Raw genomic sequence first — 9,414 nt, forward strand, 5'->3', positions numbered from 1 at the left:
CATCACATTCAATAGATGTTCAACTAACACCGATCCACATGTCTACTATCTACATCTCATGCAATATGGCATATGACTTACCATCGTTTATCATTAGTATCTCATACTAATCAAAGGTAGTAGACATGTGTTAGTTCATAATCAATTAATCTTACTCCCCTTCAGAAAAATCTTAGGAGTAGGAATACTTTTAAGAAATCCTGTATTGTAGATCTTAATTTGTCACATATTCTTAACAACTTAAGAATAAAGATTATCAGGATATCTAGGGACTCATTCATATTTAAATGGAGAACTATGAATGAAGATATAATCATTTAAATAAAAAGAAAGATTATATCATTAGACCTAATACTCATACTAGATGCCATCTAAATCTAGCATTAGGGCACTAACACTAATAAGTCTCCTGTTTAGGTCACTTTGAGATCATAAACATGGTGGGTAACACATGGTTGGTGGGTTCTTTGCTGCTAATTCAACTAGATATCTTGATGACTCCCAAGAGTCATCAATTAAGTAGCCAACAATCAACATAAAACTTACTCAACCAACCATCATAAACTTTACACATACAAAAATCAAGAATAAGGTAGATTTACACTAAATTTTGGTGATATTTTGAATTGGGAATGTAATTGAAAAATGGAGTCTAGTATGATATATCTAAATAATAATTATGGATCTTCACTTTAATTGTGAATGAGATGTGAGCAAATGGGGAAAAAACAAAGCTTAACAAAGAGAGAGAGAGAGAGAGAGAGAGAGAGAGAGAGAGAGAGGTGCTAGTTCATGAAGGGTAAAAACCAATTGATGATAATAGATGCCCCTTTTGACCTTTCACATATCTCAATCCTATTATCAATGTTATTTGACTTTGTTTTCGCCCTACATGTATGGTCTCTGGGTTATTCATTGTCTCTTTAAATTGACTCCATTAACCCAATTTTCCAATTACCTTTCTTTTTTGGCAATTATCAAATCCCTTTCTCTCTTTTTATTTCTCTTTCCCTTCTAATGCTGATTCTATGCCTCCTTTCCCCAGGTACGACCTTTTCAATCTTGTTTATATGTGTGTTTCTCTAAGGCTAGGGTTTATTTGATTTCAAATTGTGTTTAGAGGTTGGATGAGATTTGAAGGTTTACCATCTTTATACTCGATTATCTATCACAATGATCTCTTTTTGTTGATATATTTGATAGGTATGTCATGGATTGCTCATGATCTTGTTGGGATTGGTTCATGAGGATATGCCTCTAGGGTGATTCAATTGGTTTTTGGATGTGTTTTCTTTGTAATTTGGGTAGATGGTGACCTGATCCATGATTTTGTGTTTGTGTTGATTGATATGGAGAAGCTCCATAGTTGGTGATGCTGTTGAGTATTGGCTGACCATGAATTCCCCCTCAATGATAACCAAGTCCTCCAAAGAGAAAATGGGCGAGGCTTTTTTCACAGCCTTATCCATGAAGAATAACTATTTTTCTACTCTTCTCCATATAGATTCGAGTTCATCTTCGCATGATGAGATGGAAAGGGAGTTAAATCGCGAGCTCAATCATTAGTTGTCCTTGGATTTCAATCTCCCATTCTCAGATAAACCTAGCCCACCTCTCCCATTAAGGAATGATACTTGTGACATGCTGGATGTTAGTCTTGCCCCTAGGCACTATGAGCTCGATTCAAATATTAATGTCACAAAAGCTAGGAAGAAATGTGCCAAGAGGCTTGATAGTGTATGGAGTGCTTGGTTTTTCTTTAGTTTTTATTTTAAACCAACTTTGAATGAGAAATCAAAGAGTAAGATTACTTTGGAGAGTAATGAGGTTTCTAGGTATGATAAGTCCAATTTGAAACTTGATGTTTTCTTAGTTCAACATGATATGGAGAATATGTACATGTGGGTTTTCAAGGAAAGGCCAGAAAATGCTTTGGGTAAAATGCAATTGAGGAGTTATATGAATGGGCACTCTCGATAGGGTGAGCGTCTATTTCCATTCAGTGTAGATAAAGGTTTTGTTCGATCTCACAAGATGCAAAGGAAACATTATCGGGGTCTCTCTAACCCCCAGTGCGTTCATGGTATTGAAGTTGTTAGGTCTCCCAATCTGATGCTTCTTGATGAGGAGGAGAGGAAAAGGTGGATCAAGCTAACAGGAAGAGATTTAAACTTTTCAATCCCTTTTGAAGTGAGTGATTTTTAATCATGGAGGAACCTTCCAAGTACAGAGATTGAGATTGAGCGACCTCCTCCGCCATTAAAGAGTAGTACAAATTCACAGCCAAAACAGTTGCTCAATGGTTCTAGTTTGGATGTGTCAATTCAGCCAACAAACCATGCCAATGGTGATGGAATGGACCTCCTGCCTGTATGCAACAAGAGGAGGAGAAATTTTTTCTCCCATGGACATGACGATGATTGTTCTTTGGTTAAGGATTCACATGTGGATAGAGTCTTGGATATCCACCCAAATGAATCACAATGGTTAAATGAGTTTACTGGGGTAATGAGGAGTGCATATGGCCCAGTTACTGCTGCAAAAACTATTTATGAGAATGATGAAAGCTTCTTGATCATGGTCAGCTTGCCTTTCGTTGATCGTCAGAGGGTGAAAGTTACTTGGAAGAACACACCTTCACATGGAATTGTAAAAATTGCTTGTGTAAGCACTGGTTGTAAGCCAATTATTAAGAGACAAGACTGTTGTTTGTGATACCAAACATCCCAAGGCCATGATAATCAGGTGGGCCACACTATTATAGGCTAAGGCCCAGGATTGATAGTATGTGGATACAACCCAAATGTGCAGTCACCAAATGGAGAAGAAAGCCCAAATGGCCTTTGAGGAGGTAGGGCCAATTTTGGCCCAGCAGCTCAGGCCCAATTTTAGAGCCTAGCTCGGCCAAACCAGCCCTTGCTCATCCCAGGTATATAATGCTTCTTTCCCCCATGTTTTGACCTAGTTCTACCTTGGCCGTTTGTGACTCCGTCCAAAAACCTAGCTTATCCTCTCCTCCTATCTCGCCATTCCTATCTCTTCTGAAAGCTTGGTTCCTTTATCCTTCTTGACGAATTTTTTGCTGGCTTTCGGTTTACCTCTTGATGGCTATAAAACCTTTGTGGGTTCGATGGGATGAATGAGTGAAAAAGAAGAGAAACCGAGTGGAAATCGTTGGGTCTTTGAGTGAACCATTTCTATGTGATCTCCTATGCTGTGTGCTGGTACCGAGCTGGGCCATTGGGATTTCGGATTGGGAGAGCTTCTCGACGGTTCACTGTAGGTGATGATTTTCTGATCTGACCTTGAATAGCTGAAACCTTCATTGGTGTTCATAGGGAAGTTCTATTTTTCTGTTCTTGTGTTTGTTGCTATTACTTTGTGATTTGGTTTTCAGACTAACAGAAAATTGTTTGGCTTTGTGCGAGAGTTTTTTCCCAACAAACTGGTATCAGAGATGAGTTTGGAGACTAAGAGATCATCGATCTCTTGGTTGCGTTCGAGTCTGGGAAGGTTCGCGAAACCCTAACCTGATTCGAAAATCCTACTCGATCTCTCCACTCTGGTTGTTTTAAGGCGCGTGAGACCCTCCGTCGACTTCCCGACATTGAGGTGAGTCTCGGCGACCGGCTTGTGTAGCTCAGGCCAACCGACGGCAGACGGCGCGTGGCAGAACCAACGACCGTGCGAGGCTTTTCGACTATCAACCCAACCTCAGTGGTTTGTCTCTCTTAATTTACTGACTATTAATCCGGTCAGTTTGGTGAGACCCTTCTAACCCTAATTTCGTTTCAGCAAGTAGCAGGCCATCGTGTGGGGGTGGTCATTACGTTTGGGGGTTACCCTGTGGTGGTAACCATTACGTGTTGCTAGATATACTAGGATTATCTACTTTGCTGATTTTTTTTGTGAACTTGCTGATTTTGGAATTGTGTAATTGTTATTTCCTGACTGTTTAGTTGCTGATTGCATTCTAAAAAATCTATCTGTTGCATTTTTTTTTTCTTTGTGCATCTAATGGCAACACAACATTTTGAACTAGGTGTTTTTAATGGTAAAGGTGATTTTTCAATATGGCAACAAAAAATGAGAGGAATTTTAGTACAACAGAAAGTTTCAAAAGCTATAATCGGTTTTGCTAAACCTAGTACATCTAAAGAAGGAAAAGAAACTGAAATTTCTGATATAACTGAAGAAAAAAAGGAAATGGATGAATTAGCATACACTTTCATAATTTTACATCTCTCGGATTCTGTTTTGAGAAAGGTAGGGAAATTAAACACAACTAAAGAATTGTGGGAAAAGCTTGTGTCTCTATACCTTGTGAAGTCTACTCCTAACAAACTCTACTTACTTGAATGATTTTTTAGTTTCAAAATTGAATCCTCTAAGGACTTAGATGAAAATCTAGATGGTTTCAATAATTTGGTTCAAGATATAACAAATTGTGGTGAAACAGTGTGAAGAGTACAAAGTAGTTATTTTATTGAATTCCATACCTGAAACTTATAGAGAAGTTAAAAGTGCAATAAAATATGGTAGAGATACATTGTCACCTGAAATTGTTATTGATTCTCTTAGAAGTAGAGAAATGGAACTAAAAAATGAGAAAAGAAATGGTGAAGTTCATATGGTAAAAGGGGGTAGATCACAGTTTAGGAATTCCGAGAAGAATGGCAAGCATAAGGGTAGAAGTAGGTCTAAGTCCCAAGGAAAAGTAAAAGGGAGAAAATGTTATGGCTGTGGAAAGCCTGTGCACTATATAAAAGATTGTTATATAGAAAAGAATAAACAAAAGGAGAAGGAAAATAATGAGGCTAATGTAGTGTCTTCAGAATGTGAATCTGGTGAGGTTTTTATGTTAGTAAACTCTGATTCACCTGAAATTAATTTGTCTGTGAACACCCATTTGCATGAATGGATTTTAGACTCTGGTGCTTCATTTCATGTTACATCTCGAAAGCACTGGTTTGCACATTTACATGATTCTGATAATGGGCATGTTGTTACTTGTGATAATGTGGCATACAAAGTAGCTGGTGTAGGAGATATAACTGTTAAATTTGAAAATGGCTATGTGCTAGTATTGACTGGAGTAAGATATATCCCTCAAATGAGTAGGAATTTAATTTTTGTTGGGGAACTAGAAAAATTGGGGTTCACAGGTGAGATTAAAAATGGGATGATCCAAATGTTTAAGGGTGCACTTAGGGCTTTTAAAGTTGTAAGAAAAAATGGAATTTTTAAACCAATGTACGAGTGTTAAGTAATATAACTTCCACTGTTGCCTCTCTTAACACGGATCACACACAAAAATGGCACAATAGGTTAGCACACATTAGCTTAAAGGGTCTCAAATATCTTAGTGATAAGGGTGTTTTTGACAAGGATCAAGTGTCAGACCTGCCATTTTGTGACTTTTGTGTCCTAGGTAAACACCATAGACTCTCCTTCTCCTCTAGCAATCATAAAACGTTTAGAATCCTAGAGTATGTTCATGCAGATTTGTGGGGACCAGGGTCTAATCCTACTTTTGGAGGAAATAGATATTTCCTATCTATAATTGATGACTACTCTAGGCGTGTATGGGTATATCTTTTAAAAGAAAAATCAGATACATTTTCAAAATTTAAAAAATAGAAAATACAATTTGAAAATCAAACAGGGAGAAAACTGAAATATTTAAGAACCGATAATGGCCTAGAATTCTGTAATTCTGATTTTGAAAACTTTTGTGCTGAAAGTGGCATAACTAGACATAGGACTGTCCCCTACACTCCACAACAAAATGGAGTGGCCGAAAGAATGAATAGGACTTTGTTAGATAAAGTTAGGTGCATGATGCTAGGGTCAGGTGTGCCAAAATCATTTTGGGGAGAAGCTATAGTAACTGTTTGTTATTTAACTAATTTGACACCTTCTGTGGCTTTAAGTGGTGATACCCCCTATGAGAAATGGTATGGAAAATGTGCAAATTATTTTGTTTTAAAAACTTTTGGTTGTGCTGCCTTTATACATCAAAATGAGGGCAAACTAGAACCTAGAGCTAGAAAGTATGTCTTTCTAGGGTATCTCGAAGGAGTAAAGGGATATAGGTTATGGGATAGAAGCCAAAAGGGTGTAAAGATCATAATCAGTAGGGATGTCACCTTTAATGAATTAGAAATGCCATGCCTTAAGGAAGACTCAAACTTAGAGAATGAAAAGAAGCTAGAAAACACTAGGAGTAAGGTGCAGAAAGTTAGTACTTTTATCCATAATACCCCAAATAAGGTGGAGAGTAATGCACAAAATCAAGTTAATGAAAATGAGAGTAATCTAGAAGAAGAAACAGAAAATTCAGATTCCCTAAATGACTATCAACTAGCAAGAGATAGGGAAAGAAGGCCACAAAGACTCCATAAAAGATTGGAAACTAATTTTAGCATTGGGTATGCTAGCTACCAAGACCTAGTAGATAAAAAGCCAAATACTTATGAAGAAGCTATTAAAAGTGAAAATGCTAAAGAATGGATTGGTGCAATGAAAGAAGAAATTAATTCACTTCATAAAAATCAAACGTGGAAATTAGTCCCTAGGCCTAAAGACAAATCCTTAGTGGGTTGCAAATGGGTCTTCAAAATAAAAGAAGAGGCAAATGGGGCTGAACCGGTAAAGTTTAAGGCTAGGTTAGTAGCCAAGGGTTTCACACAAAAAGAAGGAGTAGATTACCATGAATTTTTTTCCCCGATTGTTAAGTATACCACAATAAGGGTTATGTTAGCATTGGTTGCTTACTTTAATTGGGAACTTGAACAATTGGATGTCAAAACAGCTTTTTTTCATGGTGATCTAGAAGAAAACATATACATGACTCAACCTAAGGGGTTTGAAGATAAAAATAATCCTAATTATGTGTGTTACCTGAAAAAATCTTTATATGATTTGAAATAGTCTCCCAGGCAATGGTATAAACGTTTCGATAATTTTGCACATTCCATTGGTTTTAAAAGAAGTGCTTTTGATTATTGTCTTTATCTTCAACATCATGACAATTGCTGTGTGTTCTTGCTGCTATATGTTGATGATATGCTTTTAATAGGTCCAGATTTAAAAATGATTGATGAGATCAAAACAACTTTAAACAAAGAATTTGAAATGAAAGACCTAGGACATGCTAAGAAAATTTTAGGCATGGAAATCAAAAGAAACAGGTCTATTTCCATTTTGTTTCTCCATCAATCATTTTATATCCAAAAAATTTTAAAGAAATTTGGCATGCATGAGTGTAAACCAGTCTCCTTACCCTTAGCGAGCCACTTTATTTTGTCTAGAGATCAATCACCTGCTAATGAAGAGGAAAAAGAGTATAGGAGTAAAGTGCCATACTCTAATGTCATAAGGTCAATTATGTACTTAATGGTGTGTACTAGACCTGACCTAGCTCATGTAGTTAGCACACTTAGCAGGTTTATGTCAAACCCAGGTCCTAAGCATTGGGAAGCATTAAAGTGGTTATTAAGATATCTGAAGGGATCTTGTGATGTAGGTTTAGTGTATAAAAGCACAAATGAAGAAGTTAAATTAAAAGGATTCACAGATTCTGATTATCCTGGTGATAGAGATAATGGGAAATCAACTTCCTCTTATGTGTTTACCTTAAGTAAATCCTGTGTTAGTTGGAAATCCCAAATTCAGCATATTGTTGCATTGTCCACCACTGAATCAGAATATATAGCTGCAACTGAAGCAATTAAAGAATCCTTATGGCTTAAAGGTTTACTCATAGAACTGGGTGTTTTAAAGAGTAATGTAGTAGTTTATTCAGATAGCCAGTCAGCTATTCATTTGTGCAAAAATCCCATGTTTCATGAACGCACTAAACACATAGATATCAGACTCCATTTTATACGTGACATAGTGTCTCAAAATACTATTAATTTGGAGAAACTTATGACTGATTTTAACCCCTCAGATATGGGTACTAAGGTTCTCACATTAGCAAAATTTAGGAGCTGCCTATCACTCTTAAATATTGGTAAAATGACATAATCAGTTCTGTGTGAACTACTATTTTTTTTTCTAAGTGCTGATATGCTATGTGTTGTTGCTGTGTGCTATTTTTTATGCTGAGTGCTATTATATTGCTGTGTGCTATCTATTTATTTATTTTTGCTTAGTGCATTATGCGTGTTTTTGTGCATTCTCTGTGGGTCCCGATTTGCTAGATGGTTTTGGTATCAAGGTGGAGATTTGTTGTTTGTGATACCAAACATCCCAAGGCCATGATGATCAGGTGTGCCACACTATCATAGGCTAAGGCCCAGGATTGATAGTATGTGGATACAACCCAAATGTGCAGTCACCAAATGGAGAAGAAAGCCCAAAGGGCCTTTGAGGAGGTAGGGCCAATTTTGGCCCAGCAGCTCAGGCCCAATTTTAGAACCCAGCTCGGCCAAACCAACCCTTGCTCATCCCAGGTATATAATGCTTCTTTCCCCCATGTTTTGACCTAGTTCTACCCTGGCCGTTTGTGACTCCGTCCAAAAACCTAGCTTATCCTCTCCTCTTATCTCGCCATCCCTATCTCTTCCGAAAGCTTGGTTCCTTTATCCTTCTTGATGGATTTTTTGCTGGCTTTCGGTTTACCTCTTGATGGCTATAAAACCTTTGTGGGTTCGATGGGACAAATGAGTGAAAAAGAAGAGAAACCGAGTGGAAATCGTTGGGTCTCTGAGTGAACCATTTCTGTGTGATCTCCTATGCTGTGTGCTGGTACCGAGCTAGGCCATTGGGATTTCGAATTGGGAGAGCTTCTCGACGGTTCACTGTAGGTGATGATTTTCTGATCTGAGCCTTGAATAGCTAAAACCTTCATTGGTGTTCATAGGGAAGTTCTATTTTTCTGTTCTTGTGTTTGTTGTTATTACTTTGTGATTTGGTTTTCAGACTAACAGAAAATTGTTTGGCTTTGTGCGAGAGTTTTTTCCCAACAAAGACAAGACATGACATTCAAGTTAACTGATTCAACAACAGAGTACTGTCCTCCCGGGGAGTTTGTTAGGGAAATCCCCCTTCCAATGCACATTCCTGAAGATGCTAAACTAGAAGCATATTACGACGAGACAGGAACAATGCTTGAGATTATTTTGCCAAAACATCATATAGGTTCATGTGTGCCTCCGCCCCTCCCCTCGGAGCAAGCATGCATATGTTGAGTTGACTGAAGTTTTAGTTTGATAAAAACATGGATGGTTAATGTTGACAATGGTTGCTGTCTCATTATTTGCTAAGCTCATTCGACTAATGAAATTTATGAAATGAAATTTGCATTTTATTTAGATTATACACATCTTGTTTTCTATTCAATTCTTTCTTTTATATTCCCTTTGCATAATTAGCCAAGTTCTCTTACGTTTGAAGTTAATAGCATAC

The 9,414-nt window shown here is 37.4% G+C and overlaps 1 pseudogene; it reads left to right on the plus strand.

Annotated features, from left to right (window-relative positions):
• Positions 1-1,437: 1,437 nt before the first annotated feature.
• LOC127809369 (uncharacterized) lies at positions 1,438-9,197 on the plus strand (annotated as a pseudogene).
• Positions 9,198-9,414: the final 217 nt, after the last annotated feature.

This window comes from Diospyros lotus, chromosome 9, assembly GCF_014633365.1.
Source record: "Diospyros lotus cultivar Yz01 chromosome 9, ASM1463336v1, whole genome shotgun sequence".
Classification (NCBI taxonomy): Eukaryota; Viridiplantae; Streptophyta; class Magnoliopsida; order Ericales; family Ebenaceae; genus Diospyros; species Diospyros lotus.